Genomic DNA, 19,576 nt, shown 5'->3' with positions numbered 1-19,576 from the left:
TTTGGTTACACAGTTACAGTCTTAAGTCCATAAAGTGTCCAAGGTAACACACCAGCAATTGGGTATCTTCACTGGAGGATGGCCAATGGTGTCTGGAAAACCTCTGTTAGCTGGGAGGGCACATGGCTGGCATCTGCTCCAAAGTTCTGGTTTCAAAATGGCTTTCTCCCAGGACGTTCCTCTCAAGGCTGCAGTTCCTCAAAAATGTCACTCTTAGTTGCACTTGGGGTATCTGTCCTCTCTTAGCCTCTCTGGAGCAAGAGTCTGCTTTCAACAGCCATCTTCAAAATGTCTCTCATCTGTAGTTCCTATGCTTTCTTCAAAGTGTCCCTCTTGGCTGCAGCTCCTCTTCAAAAGGTCACTCTCAGCTGCACTGAGTTCCCTCTGTCCTCCTTTATATGGCTCCAGTGACTCAACTTAGACCCACCCTGAATGGGTGGAGCAACACCTCCATGGAAATTATCCAATCAGGGTCATCACCCACAGCTGGGTGGGGCACATTCCAAAGAAACACTCAAATAATTACAATCTAATCAACACTGATAACATCTGCCCACACAAGATTACATCAAAGATAATGGCATTTGGGGAACACAATATATTCAAACTGGCACAATTGGTAAACTTGATGTTGTCCTATGTGTATCTTAGGCTCTGAATGCATTTTTAATTCTTTCTTCTTTTGCTCCTCAGCCAGAAGCATTTCAATTGTATTGTCTTTGTGTTCACTGATTCTTCTGCCAGCTCTAATCTGCTGTTGACCCCTCTAAGGAGTTTTTCATTTCGGTTATTGTGGTCTTTAATTCCAGTATTTCAGTTTGGTTCCTTTTTAAAATTTCTATTTATTTTTCTCTGATTGTTTATTCATTGTTTTCCTGATAACCTTTAGTTCTTTCTCTGTGTTTTCCTTTATCTTTGTGGCCTTATTGAGGATCTTTTTTTTTGTCTAAAGTCTTTGTTATGCCCAAGGTCTGTTTTTCTTCATTAAAATTTCTGTGTTTTTATATTGTTCCTTTGGGTGGAACATCATTTCATGTTTCTTTGTCTTGTACTCTTTTATTGCACACTGTACATTTTAATATTTTAAAGTATTAACTCTTTGGTTTAATCTTTCAGCACTTTGTTCCTTGTTTGCAGTCAGCTAGTGATAGGATGGATATTTCCTTGAATGCCAGTAGCTAACATAAACAAACAAACCAAGAAAAAATCACCTTTCACAGTCTTTGTAAATTGGGTCTGCTTTGGCTGCTCAACCTGGCTTAGCCTGCCTATCAAGAAGACTGGCCTGAGGCAAATGTCAAGTGCAAAGCTCTCTTAGTCTTTTCTGAGCCTGTGTCTCCTCTTTAGCTTATGTTTGCTCATGGCCTTAGGAATTCTTCTGTTTGCAGGAATTCAAATACCCCCTTACTCCATATGAAATTGACTTTCTCCCCTTCTCAGGTGCTCTGGTGTATGTCTTAAATTAGGTAATCCTTTGCACTAGGCTGCATTAACTTAATTGTTTCTTACACTTTTTAGCTATCAGCAATCTCTTTCTTGCCAGAAGATCTTGCCAGGGAAGGTCATCTAGGGGTGAGATCCCTGATTGAGTCTTTCAGTTTGCCACCTGATATATTGGTACTGTCAACAAGCATCCTAGTATGAACACAGAGTTTACTCTGCTCCCCCCAGAACAGGGCCTGGGACCCACAATGGGAACCCAGGCTAGGGTGCATGGGGAGGACTGGGGAAGGGGTCAGCAAGTTTGCCCAATTCTCCTACCAGGCTTAAAAGTGAATCTTATTGATTTGGCTTTCCCCCAGTTACTACAATCCTTAACTCTTTTCTAGAGTTTTAAGGAAGATAGCTCTACCAGTTATTGCTAGTTGTTCAAATAGTCTGTATTTGGAAAGCACCCTAGAGCCTCTTTTGCCACCATACTGGCTGACTGCTCTCTGGCTGTAAACTTTTGACTACTTTCTAGTATTCCAGAAAGCTTCTGCTTCTTATTAAGTGTTTCTGAGGATGAATAGGGGTTTTGAGCTTCCCACTATGTAAATTTGCTGACATCATTCTTACATCATTGAATTTTATTGTAATAGAGTAGGAAAAGTTCTTTGATATGTTTTTAGAATCCTTGATACACTTCAGAAACATTGAAAGTATCATTTGCAAAACTACTAATTTCTTATTTGGGTGTCATATCAGAGAAGAATATGCACACATATGAAAAGGCTGTTAATTTCCTCTTCCAATTTTCAGCTACAGCCAGAGGGATGACAGATTGTTTTTGCCTATATTATAACCAAAACAATATATAACAGCAGATTGAATGCAAAAAATAGATATGAGAATCCACCTATCTTCTATTAAGCCTGACATTGAAGAAATTTGCAAAAATGTAAAATGATGTCATTCCTATTATTTTTTTGTAAATTTATTATTATTCAAAAATATGTGTCTCTTATAATATAATATATTTTATCTTAAATGGATTGAGAAGTGATATAAACTGTGCATTTTAATTTCTAATATGACAACACTCTATAAAAACAAAAGTTTTGGGGTCTTCAATAATGTTTAAGAATGTAAAGTAATCTTGACAGTAAAAATATTGAGAATTACTTGTCTAAGTGAAACAATTTGATAAATGATGAACTCCAAAAGATGCTCCTCATGCAGAAGGAGTTACTGGCAGGCATTTTTCCTGAATCCTTCTCCTCTGGGTTAATTTAAGAATGAGAAAAACTGAAAACACAACCAAAAATCCTCTTACAATCCAATTTTCTGACTCTAATTAGAGTTGGTTAGAATCCACTGAAGTAGGGGAGTCTTCTATGAGTTTATGTTGGGTGTGGGAGACTTTGTCATTTCTTCTTTGGAAACGGTTAAATGTTGGTACTCTCCTCTAAAACTCTAGATAGTTTATTGCTAGGAGACAGAAACTGAATGGCTGACACAATGGCTTGAAAAGTTTGCTGAGGTCCTTCCAAGTGATGTTTATAATATCTACTGTGTATGAGGCAAGGTCTGACAATCAGCTACAGAAAACCAAAGCCTGCTTCTCCCATGGCAATTATTTCCTAAGAATCCATTGCTAAGTTATGTCTCATGGAAGAGGGAATATGGTATCCCAGACTAACCTCCTCTCTAATCTGGGAAATAAAACTTACCTTTCTGTACTGAGATTCATTATGAGTAAAAAGAGAGAATTTTCATGCTAGAGAAACACTTGGCAAACTTCATGATTCCCTCCCCAGGGCAATTTGGAGGTGGTCTGTGCCCCTTTTGTTGGTCACTGACCCTGTTTTGGCTGTGGAATACTGATGTGGGAATGTCTTCTTTGGGATGTCCCCCATCTGAGAATTTGTCTTCCAGGCAAAAGCAGCTTGAAACAACAAAAGGTGTATAAGGAACAACAGAAGCAAATAATCTGGGGCAAAAGTCCTGCTGGAATCAAACACAAAGGAGAGGAAGTTCTGTCTTCTGGGAAACAGGGGGGTCAATCAAAATCCTGTAAACAGGGGAACACCAAAACAACTAAAAATCCAAAGCTTAGGACAAACCACAGGCCCAGGATGACAGGAAAATCCCTGCAAACAGAATTTGCCTTGGGCAGACTTCCCTTATAGGAGAACTGAAGCTCAAGAACATCTCTGTCTTATTGCCAGCTGGTTAAAAAATCAAGAAACAGACATCTCAGGGAATAAATTCCAGAGTAAACATTTTAAAATATTAAAATGTACACTGTGCAATAAAACATCACTAGCAAAACAAAGAAAAATGAAATGATGGCCTATCCAAAGGAAGAGGATAAAAATCCAGAAAATGCCAGCTAAGAAGATGAGAATGTGGACATCCCAAACAAAGCCTTTAAAAAATGATCTTAAAAAGTTCTCAAGGAGAGGAAGAAAAATAAAGAGAATCAACTAAAGGATATCAGAAAACAATGAAAGAGCAATGTGAGAGTATTAGTAAAGAGATAGATAGAAAATTTAAAAAGTAACCAAACAGGGTGATGTCATCAACATGGTGAAATAAACAGCTACTGAAAAGCTTTCCATAGGTATTCAGAAAAAATGGGGATAACCCTGACATGTCCAGAACTGTGGAGGAGGGTATGGATGGGAGAAGGACCCCAGAGATGCCAAATTGAAGAAGAAGAGAAATAACAGGTAGGAGAACTCTGTTCTCGGCTGGTGGGTCCTCTCCACTCCCTGTCACTCAGTTTTGCACAGCACAGAAGAAACACAGAACCAGCAGTTAGAATTCTTCTCACATCCAACTTGGGAGACAGACTATAAAATCACTCATAGCAGTGAGACAGATCCCCACAGCTTGGAGATCAGGGGGATAGGGGAGGACATTTCAAGGTCCAGATCAGTGAGGTATGAAGAGTCTGAGAAAATGTGGGCAGAGACTGTTTCCAGCCCTGGGGCTGAAAGTCCTTCCCTCACCCTTGAGGAACACAGTAGCTGGTGACTTGATGCTTGCTAGAGGGATGGCTGCAACTGCCAAAGGGGAGTCCTTTGCTTGCTAGAGGGATGGCTGAAAATTTTCAAAGGGGAGTCCTTTGCAACAGAGAGAGTGGGGGATACAGCCCTACAATGAGAATTTACCCAGCAAAGTGAGTGCACAGGAAACCCACAGATTCAGCCCCACCCAGTCAGACAGGGGTTCAAGGAGGCAATTAAGGCCTGCCCAACTAGACACAACTGGGCTGCAAGTGGTAATTAGTACCCACCCAGCCAGACTCAGCTGGGCTGCCAGAGGTAATTCAGCCCTGCCCAACCAGACTCAGCTGGACTCCAAGAGGTAATTCAGCACCACCTGGCCAGTCTCAGCTGTATTCCAAGAGGTAATTCAGCCTCAACTGGTGTTCTGGTTTGCTAATACTGCTTTATGCAAAAAAACAGAAATGGATTGGCTTTTATAAAGGGGGTTTATGTGGTTACAAAGTTACAGTCTTAAGGCCATAAAATGTCCAAGGTAAGGCATCAACAAAGGGTACCTTCACTGGAGAAAGGCCACTGGCATCTGGCAAACCTCTGTTAGCTGGGAAGGCACACAGCTGGCATCCACTTGCTCCCAGGTTGCGTTTCAAAATGGTGTTCCCCAAAATGTCAGTGTCAGCTTCCAACAGCCATCTTCAAAATGTGTCTCTCAGCTGCAGCTACTCTCTCAGCTCCTGTGCATTCTTCAAAGTGTCCCTCTTGGCTGTAGCCAGCTTGCTCATTCTTTCTGAGCTTATATAGTGCTCCAGTAAACTAATCAAGGCCCAAGATGAATGGGCAAGGCCACACCTCCATGGAAATTATCTAATCAGAGTTATCACCTACAGTTGGGTGGGTCACATCTCCATGGAAGCACTCAAAGAATTACAATCTAATCAACACTAATACTTCTGCCCACACAAGATTGCATCAAAGATAATGGCATTTTGGGGGACTTAATAACATTCAAAGTGGCACATTCCACCTCCTGGACCCCAAAATGGCATGATCTTTCCATATACAATGCATTCATCCCATTGCATTACCACAAAAACTTAAATCATCTCAGTAACAATAGGTAAGTACAAGATACCATCAGAATCAGTTACAGGCATGGTCTTTCCTAAGGCATAACTCCCCTCTAGCTGTGGACCTGTGAAACTTAGAACAAGTGATATACTGCCAATATACAAAGAGGCACAGTCATAGGATAAACACTCCCATTGCCATAAGGAGAAACTGAAAGGGAAACAGGGTTAACTGGACCAAAACAGTTCCTAAAACCTGCAGGGCAAACTCCATTAGATTTCAAAGTCTGAGAGTCATTTACAGAATGATGCCTTATCCTTGGGGCTTGAGAGAGTGAGAGTCGAACCCTTCCTGAGAGCCTTTGCAGCAGCCCTTTTCTATCCAAACACTGGGGTGAGTGCTCCAACATATCCACACATTGGGGAGACCGCCTTCTTGGCCCCACCCTCCTCAAACATTGGGGCAGCACCCAGATCCTCTTCCATCTCTGGGGCACACACTCAACCCCTTCAGTACAGTGGGGTGGCAGCCAGGCTCTCTGCAATCCCCAGAGAATGTGCTCTACCCTCTCTGGAGCCTGGGGTAGCAGCACTCTTCCTGAACATTAAGGTGGAAGGCACTCCCTTGACCACTGGGGCAAACTCACCCTTTCCATGCATGCGGACCACTCTGCTCTCCCAGCCCGAGACCTCTTGACTCCAGACCTCAACCTCTGTCTTTGAAGAAATTTTTCCTTCAATTTGTTCTTTGTCTGTCTCCTCCAGTCCAGACTGGCAGCAGCTCTGTCTATAAAGATCTTACCAAAATTCTGTTGGCTTCACATGAAGCACACAGGGGTCAACGCCATCACACAATAGGACTTTCCACAAATCCTTTCTTGATAACTCCAACTCCAATCTTGGCTTGTACTGAAACAGCGATCAGATTCCATGTTTGGTTAAATCCTCATGTGGGGCTGAAGTTTCTGGGGTTCTACCCCCTGGAAGCCCAGACTTTTCCAAACCATCGGTTTCTGGTTTCTTTGAACCCAAAAGTTCAGTTCTAAGTTTCTCTCTCTCCATTTGCATTTTACTAAAAGCTGCAAGGAGAAGCCATGCTACATTCACAACTTTTAGTTTTGAAATCTCATCAGCCAAGTATCCTAGTTTGTTTCTTTCAAATTTGTCCTTCCATCCAACACCAGGAATCAATTTTGCCAAATTCTCTGCCACTTTAATACAAGGATCACCTTTCTTCCAGTTTGCAACAACACATCATTTCTGCTCAAGGCTTCATCAGAAGTATCTTTAGAGTCCATATTTCCACAGTCTCTTCAAAGCTGTCTAGGCCTTTTCTATCAAGCTCCTCACAATTATTCCAGAACCTTCCCCTTACCCATTTCAAAAGCCGTTCCAACATGTTTGGCAATTGCAAACTCAGCAGCAACCCACTTCTCTGGTACCAAAATCTGTTCTGGTTTGCTAATGCTGCCTTATGCAAAAAAACAGAAATGGATTGGTATAAAGGGGGTTTCTTTGGTTACAAAGTTACAGTCTTATGACCATAAAATGTCCATAAGGTAAGGCATCAACAAAGGGTACCTTCACTGGAGAAAGGCCATTGGCATCTGGCAAACCTCTGTTAGCTGGGAAGGCACATGGCTGGCATCCACTTGCTCTCAGGTTGTGTTTCAAAATAATGTTCTCCAAAATGTCAGTGTCAGCTTCCAACAGCCATCTTCAAAATGTGTCTCTCAGCTGCAGCTACTCTCTCAGCTCCTGTGCATTCTTCAAAGTGTCCCTCTTGGCTGTAGACAGCTTGCTCCTTCTGTCTGAGCTTATATAGTGCTCCAGTAAACTAATCAAGGCCCAAGCTGAATGGGCACAGCCACACCTCCATGGAAATAATCCAGAGTTATCACCTACAGTTGGGTGGGTTGCATCTCCATTGAAACACTCAAAGAATTACAATCTAATCAACACTAATACATCTGCCCACACAAGATTGCATCAAAGATAATGGCATTTTGGGGGACATAATACCTTCAAATTGGCACAACTGGTCAGACATGGCCTCTGATCTAGAAGGTAAACACCTTCAGGGGCAATTAAGTCACCAAACAGCACCATCTGCTGGGCAGACCTGAAAATGCAAGAAAAATTTGGGACTTCTCAGAACCTCTCCAGACCTTATTCCAGGTCCAGTGGATCTCATCTACACCCTCTGCATGAGAAACCAGCCCTGTTTAACCTGAGAAATATGGATTACCCAACACTTAAAGCAGTGATCTAAAACAAACACAGGGCTTGCTGGCTGGTGAAAAACAGAACACCACTGGGAGCTGAAAGACTTATTTTACCCACAAACAGAGTACTTGCTGTGGCTCCTGGTGGTTGCCATACAGAGACACACTGCTGTGAGCACCTGGTTATGGGGGCGACTGGGAGCAGAGCCAATCTGACAACTGGCAGGCAAGAGAGCCATATAGGCAAGGCAAGAACCAAAATAACAAGAGCTAAAATATTTTGATAAGTTAAACAGAAACTATGTTAGATGTCTAGAATAAGTTGATCTAAATGCCAAAGAACAGATAGAGAACAAAGACAACCAACAAATAAACCCAAAATAAAAGAGTGAAAATGAATTCTAGAATAAACTAATCAAGCAAATCAAATGCCTAGACAAAAAATTTACAAGTCACACTAGGGAAAACAAAGATATGGCCCAGTCAAAGGAACAAACTTACACTTCAAATGAGATATAGGAATTGAAACAACTAATTAAATATGATCAAACAAATATGCTAAATCTATTCAAAAATCAAAACAATGAGTTGAGGGAAGATATGTCAAAAGAGATGAAGTTAGAAAGAAGACATTGTACAAACATAAGGAAGAACTCAAAAGTTTGAAACACAATTGGCAGAACTTATGGGAATGAAAGGTGCAATAGAAGAGATGGAAAACACAATGGAGACATACAAGAGCAGATTGGAAGAGGCAGAAGCAAGGATTCATGAACTAGAGGACAGGACATCTGAAATCCTACACACAAAAGAACAGTTAGGGAAATGAATGGAAAAATATGGGCAGGATCTCAGAGAAATGAATGACAACATGAAGCACATGAATATACATGTCATGGGTATCCCAGAAGGAGAAGAGAAGGGAAAAGGGACAGAAAGAATAATGAAGGTAATAATCACTGAAAATTTCCCATCTCTTATGAAAGATAAAATTCCTGATCCAAGAAGCACAGTGTAACTGAGACACAATAGGCCCAAATAGACCTACTCCAAAACACTTACTAATAAGATTGTCAAATATCAAAGACAAAGAGAGAATTCTCCAATCAGCAAGAGAAAAGCAATCCATCACATACAAGGCAAGCTTGATAAGACCATGTATGGATTTCTCAGCAGAAACCGTGGAGGTGAGAAAGCATTGCCATGGTATACTTAAGAAACTGAAAGAGAAAAACTGCCAACCAAGAATTCTATATCTGGAAAAACTGTCCTTCAGAAATTAGTGGGAGTTTAAAATATTTTCAGACAAACAAACACTGAGTTTTTGAACAAGAGATCCTCTCTACAAGAAATACTAAAGGGAGAAGTACAGGCACATAGGAAAAGACAGGACAGAGAGTTTTGGAGAATAGTGTAGAAATGAAGACTATCAGTAAGGCTAAATAGAGAAAAAAATAAAAATAAGACATGACATATAAATCCAAAAGAGAAAATGATTGACAGTAGACATTATGTTAAGTGACATTAGCCAGAAACAAAAGGACAGCTATACTATGGACTAACTAACATGAACTAACATTGATGAGCAAACTTTGAGAAATAAAGCTGAAGAATGAAGATTATCAGGAGATTGAAAAAGGTCAGACTGGTCATTTGATGCTGAAGGAATACAGAAGATTTAACAGGATTGATTTTAAAGATCCAGAAATGGATAGCATAATATCGTATGATGGAAGCACAATATTCTAAGTACTCTGGACAAAGATGAGTGTGAGTATGGTTGAAAGAGGAAGGCTAGGGGCTTGTATTACACTGGAAGGAAAGATAGAAGATAAAGACTGGGTTTGTATAACTTAGGAAAACCTAGAGTGCTCAATGATGGTGATTAAATATACAAATATAAGAATGTGTTTAAATAAGGGAGAACAAATGAATGTCAACATTACAAGGTGTTGAAAATTGGGCAGTATAAGGGAAATACACAATCAATTCAAACTAGAGTCTATAGTTAACAGTAATATTGTAAGATGTTTCAATTAATTGTAATAAAGGCAATATATCAAAGCTAAATGCCTATAAGAGGGGAGCATAAGGGAGTGGTATGGGATTCTCAGTGGTGGTGTTGCTGTCTATGTTTTCATTCTATTTTATTTTTCTTCTTTTATATTTTTATTCTTCATTTTTTCTCTTCTTCCTCTTTCTTTGTGGAAAAAATGGAAATGTCTTCATATAGATTGTGGTGGTGAATGCAAAATTGTGTGACTATACCAAGAATCGTTGATTGTTTATTTAGGATGGATTGTATGGTGTATGAATAAAGCTGTTTAAAAAAAATAAACAGAGGTGACTGTCCAGAGCTGTGCTAAGATGGCAACTCCCATGCACCATCTCATAGCCTGAAGACAGGCAGTTCAGCAAACTACAGACTGCCAAATCCTGCCTGCTGCCTGATCTTGTACACCTGCAAGCTAAGAATGGGAAGCAAATAAGCAACATGTAAGATGTCAGAAATGCTTAGAATTTGGACATTGGACTTACGAATCACAGGAAAAAGAAAACACCTACATAGGACTTCAAGGACAGCAGAACTAAAGAAAGCTTTAAAAGAAAAAGAAAATATTATTATTACAACAGAGCATTGGAGAAACTAATGTAGAATAAAAGACCAAGAAAAAAAGGTTTAAGAGTATAACCAGTTCCAGTATGAATAGCAGTGACAGTCCAGTGATTCTTCATCAGAAAGTAAAGAAACATCTACCTCATCCTCATCAGAGGATAGTGACACTGATGAAAGCTCTTCTATCCATTATCTTCAGCTTCCTCCACACCTCTTCCTCCTCCTCTGATTCAAACTCAGATTCCAGCTCCTCCAGTAACAGTAGCACCAGCACAGATAGCAGCTCTGAAGATCAACCACAAAGAAGAAGAAAAAGAAATAGAATTTCTCCATCCATAATGGACTTGTGGACTGAAAACTTTAAAGTGATTCTCTAAAGGGGATTTAAAATATGTTAAGTCCAAAAAGGTTAACTGGTCAAACTTTCAAGAGATCAAAAGTTTCTATATGTTTAACACTATAAGAGCATAAAAGGTATTAATAATGGATAACAAAATAAAGACTTTATAACCATTATATTCTAAGTATAACCTCATCCTACATTAAAAAAAAATCCATCAGCATTACATCCAAAGTATTTTCAATCCTTCCTTCTTCACCCCAAAGAGCTACTGAAAATTACCCATAAGGTATTTGTCATAAGTAATATTGCTTGATTTACAAAATTCTTTCCCAAGGAAAAGTTCAAAAGGTGGTTATGTGGATAATCAAATAATACAAGAAAAATCTGACATTTTCATTCAACATTCCTGTAATTAATGAATGAGTCTGGCTTGCCCAAATATTAAATTATGAAACCACACTGTGTAAAATGCACCTATTACATTTAAAAAGAAGTTAAACCCATTTTTACTTACCAGCACTGCTAAACATTACACAAAACATTCAAGTGGCAAGTAATTATAACACAAGCCCTTGCATGGCAATACAAATTTATTGAACTACTGAAGTGAAGTTATACAAAATCACACCACTTTAATTAAGGTTTTAGTTTACATTTGGCCACCTCAAAGTAGTTGTAACATTGGGTTGGTCAATTTAAGTACTGTGGTTCCCTGTTGGACAGACACACAATCTTTACACCCAAATGTCAATGCATACAAAGCGACAAGGCATTGTTAAATAAAACATCAATTGCCACTGCAAATTAGGATTTGTGACCAATTACACATGATTAAAATTATTTCCCACATCCACAGTACCCGTCCACCATTTAACATCTCAATCAAAATGTTACATATATGAAACATTCATTAACAGGCAAAAATACTAAACCTGTGTATTTGGTATTGCAAATACACTTATGCATGAGCAAGCAAGAGATTCACAGTGACCATCTACAGCTGCAGAAGCCTGAAAATGATTTACAAAAATTGTCAAATCATTAAAAAATTGTTTGAAAATATATACTTCTTGTAGACACCCACCGTACACAAAACTATAAACATTGTTCCCTATGTAAACAAAAAAGAAAGCATATAATAAGAGATTTGAAAAGTCTGGACATTTCCTTCCCAACAGATATTAAAGGCAATGTCTTTAATCTAAGACATTTTACTGAAAGGACTATCATATTTTAAAGACATGATCACTGTCACCACAGGTTTTTCAAAAATTAAAAAACTATACAGCTGTGTTAATCAAAAGTGCTTGTTTTGTGCAATACAAAAATAATGACCTTGAATTTTTAAAAAAAATTGCAATAATCTACAAGTATCAAAGAAGTGAAGTTATCTGGAGTAGTCTATATTGGAGCTCTTTGGACTTTCTTTTAGTAAGCTAAAATAGTGGTGCATTTAGGATTTACATTATTGTACTCTCCAATACAAAGTTTATGGGGTGCGTTAAAGTATGCAGTACATCATTTTCATACATGTACAACATTGGTGGATGAAGAATGTCTCTTAAGCAGTAATACTGGATGTAGCCTCTGGTTTCACCAGTTGCATACTCTAGGACTATTATATAAGTGAAAATCTCTCTTGCGATACTGGGAAGTGATTAGAATGTGCAAACTGATGTAGTAGCTGTCATCTGCCTCTTAAAGGGTACCACCACAGGAAAGTCCATTTAAGATGATGGTAGGTTTAAAAAAGTTGGAATGTTGGCACTGTTGAATTGGGAAACAGTTCTTCAGACCTGGCTCATAGCTAAAATGCATTTGATATATTAAAGCAGCTGACCCAATGTCTTTTTGCAGGCCTTCCAAGGAACTGGGGTTTTTCTGTTAATTTGCTGTACAAGGTCATAAAAGATCTCATTAACATTTATTTTTGATTTTGCAGAAGATTCTAAGAATGTACAGCTGTTCCATTGTCTTGCTAGATTTTGACCTTGCTCCTTTCCTACAACTCTTTAATCCTCTAAGTCACACTTATTACCAACCAGAATCATTGGAACATCATTGATGTCTTTTACTCAAAGAATCTGTTCTCTCAGATCTTGAAAATCATTAAATGTGGATTGCGCTGTGATGGAATAAACTAATGCAAAGCTTGTCCATTTCTCATATACAAATCCCTCATTGCTGTAAATGGTTCTGTTCCTGCCATGTCCAAGATTTCAAGCAGACAGTGTTCTGCATCTACTTCAACTTGCTTTCTATAGGAATCTTCTATTGTTGGATCATATTTTTCAACAAAAATTCCTTGAATGAATTGCACAGTCAAAGCAGACTTTCCAACACCTCCAGAGCCAAGAAGACTAGCTTATACTCATGCATGGTGCGAAGTTGTTGTCAAAATCTGGTACCTCTCGTGCTGTCAACGGGTCCGCGCAGTCAGCGTCTCCCTGCGCCTCGCGCTCCCTCTAGGTAGCTGATCCCAGCGCCACAGCTGTACTGCAGCTACCACCGCCACTCCGGCTGGTTATACGCCTGATTCTGGGCGAGGTTTCACGGTGTCCAAGACTTTTCTTTTTAAGGGGAATTTTGTTTTGCTTTTTAATCTTTCAATATGTATCTCAAAAACCAAAGCTGAAATCCAGTAAATCTGTTTCTGTGATGAAATTTATCTTTTTCTCCCTGTGAAATAAGGTCATATTTTGTTATATGCTAATGGTATGTATCTATCAGACATGTCTTCATAATAATGTATCAGAATATCAGGCAATGAATTTCCTTTGCTTTTGGCTATGTGTTATTCTGTAAGATTTAATACCTTGCAATGGTAAGGTTATGAGTGTTTCCTACTGTTGATAAATGTGCTCTATTTTTTTATGTTTACGTTCAGAAAGTTTTTCTGACTTCTTGTCCTAAGTGAAAAATTCAAGGAACTTATTATTTATTTACACTTTTTGAATGGCACAAGTTTCATATTGCTTGTTGTATCATTCATTATCTAGTGGTTCCTTATGTTCTCAGAGTCACAAGGAACCTAAAAAGGGGCAAAAAATGGAAACTACTTAGGGGTCTAATCTTGGCGCCTTTTGATAAATTCAGCATATCAGAAAAGAAAGCAACCATGTAAAAAGCTAAGTTAATTGAAAGTGATATAAATATCTTTGAGTAATGACATACTATAAAAGGTACCATTAAAAGGAGAAAGAAGTAGGAGGAAGAGGTAATTTTTGCAGAAAATTAGGGCAGTGTTGGTGGTCTTTCATAAATATTGCCTTTTGCCATTTTTGCAATTACTCTATGACAGTGTATATGGTAACTTGTCACATATGACAGTCTACTGCATAAATATGAATGATTTGGATTAAATCTAGTGTGTTTACATAGCATAAACACAATTGAAATCTAACATAAAAGTCAGTATTAAAAGGAAATACTGTACAATATTTCTTAAAAGTAAAATACATTGTGGTGATGAGACATTTTGATTTAACATCACATTATTCTGTGATGTCTTTTTAAACTTTTTGGAATGTGTTATCATTTATATAAAAATCTTGGTTTGGGATCAATAGTATAAAAACTATGAATACTAAGTCTTTTTTATATTTCTATGAAAGAGTAGTAGGAAATTACTTTTGAAGAAAATGGGCTTCTATTTAATCCTGACATTGATGTATGTTGTGAGTTTAAGGAGCCCGTGGTTACTTGTGCATTTTATAGAACCATTTTCTTTCAGTGATTGTAAATAAACTCTCAAAATATCATTTCAAGGACCCCATACAGAATGTATCATTTGACAGGTAAATTTTATAAATTAATAATCAAACATTTTCTATACCTGTAGTCTATAAGGGAATTTTGGCAGTTAAAGAACTTTGAAGAGAAAAAACATGCAGATACATTGAAATACTTGCAGTTAATAAAACTCACAGTTTGTGCTCACAAGCTGAAAAAATAAACAGAAAGATACAAGTGCTGGAGGAAATGTCTAGCAGAGGATGTACCTCTTCACTGTTGGTAGGGAAGTAGAATGGTGCAGCCCATCTGGAGGGCAGTGTGGTGGTTCCACAGGAACATAAGTATGGGGTTGCCATGTGGTCTTACAATCCCATTTTTGGTTATATAATTTGAAGAACTGAGAGCAGGGACAGGAATGGACATTGCACACTGGTGTTCTTGGTTGCAGTATTTATGATTTTCAGTGGATGGAGGTGGCCTAAGAGTATTGACTGATAAACAGAATAGTGAATTGTGGAGTACACATACAATGGAAAACTGAGTGGCAGCAAAAAGGAATGAAGTTATGAGGTATGCAACTAGGTGAATGGACGTTGAGGAGAGTATGTTTAGTAAAATAAGACAGAATCAAAAAGACAATCATTATAATGCCTCACTAATATGTACCAACTATAATGTGCAAAACCTGAGAATTGAATCTGAGAGCCTTGGTTATCAGGGGACGGCTTATGGTAAAGTTCCATAGATTGTAAGCTCTTACAGCAGTCACATATATTCATGAGTTGTAACAGTTATTTCTAAATTCCAAGATACTGAGCTGTTTCTGTATAACCTGGTTGGTCTCTGGAAATTTGGGTATCTGTGTGACATCTGAGACTCAGAGCTAGAGTTTGGCAGTGATGAAAGTCAGCATTACCCATGTAGCAATTGTTAAAAAAAAAAGCTGAAAAAAAGTTCAGACTTCAATTACAGATATGAATGAAGTGGATCTCATTAGGAATAAGGCAAATCAGACTAAAGGGAACAGGATGATATTGACAGTGTTTTAAAACTTCAACTTCTGTGTGAGACCAAAGGAAGATATGTTTCTTTGGTGCAAAGTCTATATGTTCTGTAGCAAACTATATAATTTTACTTATATGTTCAGTTTATTCAGACACCATAATTACATGGAAACTTGAATAGGGAGTGAGATCAGGTTAGTTAGGTTAGTGTGAAGCCCCAATACATGCCAAAGTAATTTGGGCAGAGAATAAAAATGTATTTGCATAGCCCCCTTGAGGGACTGGGGATAAATGTGGAAATATTAAACTTACCCTCCTGGGAAATTACTGATATTCTCACAAGCATTGGGGACTACCAATTTAGAAGGCCAGTATCTTGATCTTGGGCCTTGCCCTTATAAAACTTGTTACTGCAAAGGAGAGGCCATAATTTTGCCTAAGAATATCCCCCAGACAACCTTTTTTGTTGTTCAGATGTGGCCTCTCTCTCTGTAAGCCAGTTCAGCAGGTAAACTCAATGCTCATCCCCCTTGGTGAAACATGACTCCTGGGGATGAGGCTGGTCCTGGCGTCATGAGATTGAGAAAGACTCCTTGACCAAAAATGGAAAGATAAATGAAACAAAATAAAGTTTCAGTGGCTGAGAAACTTCAAATTGTGTCCAGAGGTCATTCTGGAGGTTATTCTTATGTGTTATATAGATATCCCTTTTAGTTTTTAGTGTATTTGAATAGCTAGAAGGAAATACCTAAAACTGTTGAACTGCAACCCAGTAGCCTTGATTCTTGAAGATGACTGCATAACTATGTAGCTTTCACAGTGACTGTGAGATTGTGAAAACCCTGTGGCTCATACTCCCTTTATCCAGTGTATGGATAGGTGAGTAGAAAAATGGAGACAAAAATTAAATGAATAATAGGGGGCCATAGGAGGATGGGATGTTTTGGGTGTTCTTTATTACCTGGGGGAGTAATGAACATGTTCATAAATTGATTGTGGTACTGAATGCACAACAATCTGATCATACTGGGAACAATTGATTGTACACTGTGGATGGTCATTTAGTATTTGGATATATCTCAATGAAACTGAATTTAAAACAATTTGAAAGAATTCACATTAAAATGAATGAATTGTGGCATTGAATGCACAATAATACAGATTAAAACACTCTAGAAACATACAACAGTAGATTTGGACAGGCAGGAGAAAGAATATATGAAGCAGAAGACAGGGCAATTGATATCACAGACAGAAGAACTGATAGAGAAAAGAATGGAAAAAAATGATCAGGTTCTCAGGTAATTGAATGACAGCATGAAGTGCACAGACATATGCATCATGGGTATTCCAGAAGGAGAAGAGAAGGGAAAGGAGGCAGAAAGAATATTTGAGGAAATAATGGCCTAAAATATCCCATCTCTTATGAAAGACATAAATATATATATCCAAGAATCACAGTATACTTCAAATAGCATAAATCCTAATAGTCCTACTTACTACAAGACACATAGTAATCAGAATGTCAAATGCCAAAAATAATGGGAAAATTCTTAAAGCAGCAAGAGAAAAGCACTTCATCACATATAAGGGATCAGTAATAATATCAAGCATCAATTTTGCATCAGAAACCATGGAGGTAAGAAGTCAGTGGTATGATATATTTAAGGCACAGAAAGAGAAAATCTGCCAGCAATAATTCCTTATCCAGGAAAACTGTCCTTCACAAATGAGGACAGTTTAAAATATTCACAAACAGAAACCAAGGGAATTCATCAACAAGGGTCCAGCCCTTGCAAGAAATACTAGAGGGAGTTCAGCAAGCTGAAGAGGAAATACAGGAGAGAGAGACTTGGAGGAGAGTATAGAAATGAAGATTATCAGTAAGGGTAAGTAAAAGGGTAAAAAGAAAGACAAAAATAAGATATGACATATGATAACCAAAGGATAAAATGGTTGAAGTAAGTATTGCCTTTAGAATGATGACATTGAATGTTAAGGAAATACACTCCCCAATCAAAAGACACAATCTATACACTGTCTACAAGAGACTCACCTTAGACCCAAGGTGTATTGTTCAGGTTCTCTAGGGGAACAGAAACAAGAGGAGATATCTGTAAATATTATGAGATTTTATAAAGCTGTCTCATGCAACTGTGGGAATCATGAGCCAAATTCTGTAGGAAAGGCTCCAAGCTGGCATTCTGATAAAGGCCTTCAATGAATTACCCAGGAGAGGCCCAGCGATTGAAGTAGAGATGAAAGTTGTCTTCACTGAAGCTATCACCTCCCCTTTAAAAGCCTTCAGTTGATTAAACATCACTTACTGCAGAAGACACTCCCCTTGGCCAACTGCAGATGAAATTAGCCACAGATGAAATCAACATACTGATTATTTAAGCCCATGAAATGTCCTTGCAGCAACAGATAGGCTAGTGCTTGCTTGACAAGGCAGCTTGGCACCATCACCTGGTCAAGTTGACACATGAACCTAACCACCAGTCTACCCCTTGTAAACCTGACAGCTATACACATCTTAAATGATGACTAATCTCTAAATAAAAAAATAACAGACATATTTTTCAACTAACAATACTCAGCTGTCCCACTGAGTCTCTAAATCTCTCCAGAATATGGTGCAAGTCCTTGAGTAGTATTCATGCTTAGACTTCAAATCCTACAGCTTAAACACTATAACATGAACAATACAACTTAAGACATATGATAAGGGGATAAAATAGAGAAGAAAACAAAGATATTTGCTTTATACACAAATACAAACTCATAACAAAATAAGGAGGAAGTATTCATACCATTACAGTCCTCATTTCTGTAACAGGCCATGTGTTCATAGTTCATATTTATCACTAACTTCTTCCACTACCCATTCTACAATTTCTCTACCCTCAGCAAGCACTGCAGCTTGCCATGTTTCTTTTGTTTAATTCAATTATAATGAGCTACATTTACATACCATGCAGTCATACAAAGCATACAATCAATTGTTCACAATACCATTACATAGCTGTGCATTTATCATCAAAATTAATTTTTGAACATTTTCATTACCACACACACAAAAATAATAAGAATAAAAATTATAGTGAAAAAGAACAATTACGGTAAAAAAGAACACTGGGTGCCTTTTTTTTTTGCCCCCATATTTCTACTCATCCATCTATACACTGGACAAAGGGGAGTGTGAACCACGTGGCTTTCCCAGTCACATTGTCTCCCCTCATAAGCTGCATTGTTACACAATCACCTTCAAGATTCAAGGGATCTGGGTTGTAGTTTGATGGTTTCAGGTATTTATTGCTAGCTGTTCCAATCCATTAGAACCCAAAAAGGGTTACCTGTATTGTGCATAAGAGTGCCCACCAGAGTGACCTCTCGGCTCCCTTTGGAATCTCTGTCACTGAAACTTAACTTCATTCCATTTCACATCCCCCTTTTGGTCAAGAAGATGTTCTCCTTCCCATGATGCCGGGTTTAGATTCCTCCCTGGGAGTCATATTCTACATTGCCAGGGAGATTTACACCCCTGGGTGTCAGATCCCACATATGGGGGAGGGCAGTGATTTCACCTGCCAAGTTGGCTTAGCTGGAGAGAGGGCCACATATGAGCAACAAAGAAGCATTCAGGAGGAGATACTTAGGCAAATTATAAGCAGGCCTACCCTCTCCTTTGCAGTAGCAGTCTTCCCAAGGGCAAGTCCCATGATAGAGGGCTCAGCCTATCAAACCGCCAGTCTCCAATGTTTGTGAGCACAAAAGCAACCATCAAGGTGGGGTGGCCCAACACCCCTACATTCTCCCCCAACACCTCAGGGGGGCTCTGCATATTTTTTCATTGTTTTTCTTTATTAACTATTAATTGTATCAAAAAAATTAAAAATAAAACATACAGTAAAAAACATATCAAAGAAACCAAAACAAGGGAATAAGAAAAAGACACCTAACCTAAAATAACTACTTTACTTCCAACATGTTCCTACTCTACCCGCAGAAAATAACAATGTAACAACATTTCTGTGAACTTGTTCCTACCATACCACCAGAAATTGACAAATCATAGTCATTCCTGGACATTCCCAGAATGTTAAATTTACCCTTGATACCTTATCTGTTTTTATTGGTTGTCATTCCCCC

At 38.4% G+C, this 19,576-nt stretch overlaps 2 pseudogenes; one reads left to right on the top strand and one right to left on the bottom strand.

Annotated features, from left to right (window-relative positions):
• The first annotated feature begins 7,548 nt into the window (after positions 1-7,548).
• LOC119522234 lies at positions 7,549-10,719 on the top strand (annotated as a pseudogene).
• Positions 10,720-11,257: 538 nt separating this feature from the next.
• LOC119523439 lies at positions 11,258-13,064 on the bottom strand (annotated as a pseudogene).
• Between the last annotated feature and the right edge of the window lie 6,512 nt (positions 13,065-19,576).

This window comes from Choloepus didactylus, chromosome X (genome assembly GCF_015220235.1).
Source record: "Choloepus didactylus isolate mChoDid1 chromosome X, mChoDid1.pri, whole genome shotgun sequence".
NCBI lineage: Eukaryota > Metazoa > Chordata > Mammalia > Pilosa > Megalonychidae > Choloepus > Choloepus didactylus.
The sequence above is the reverse complement of the archived record's forward strand: the minus strand, read 5'-3'. Positions and strand labels throughout refer to the sequence as shown.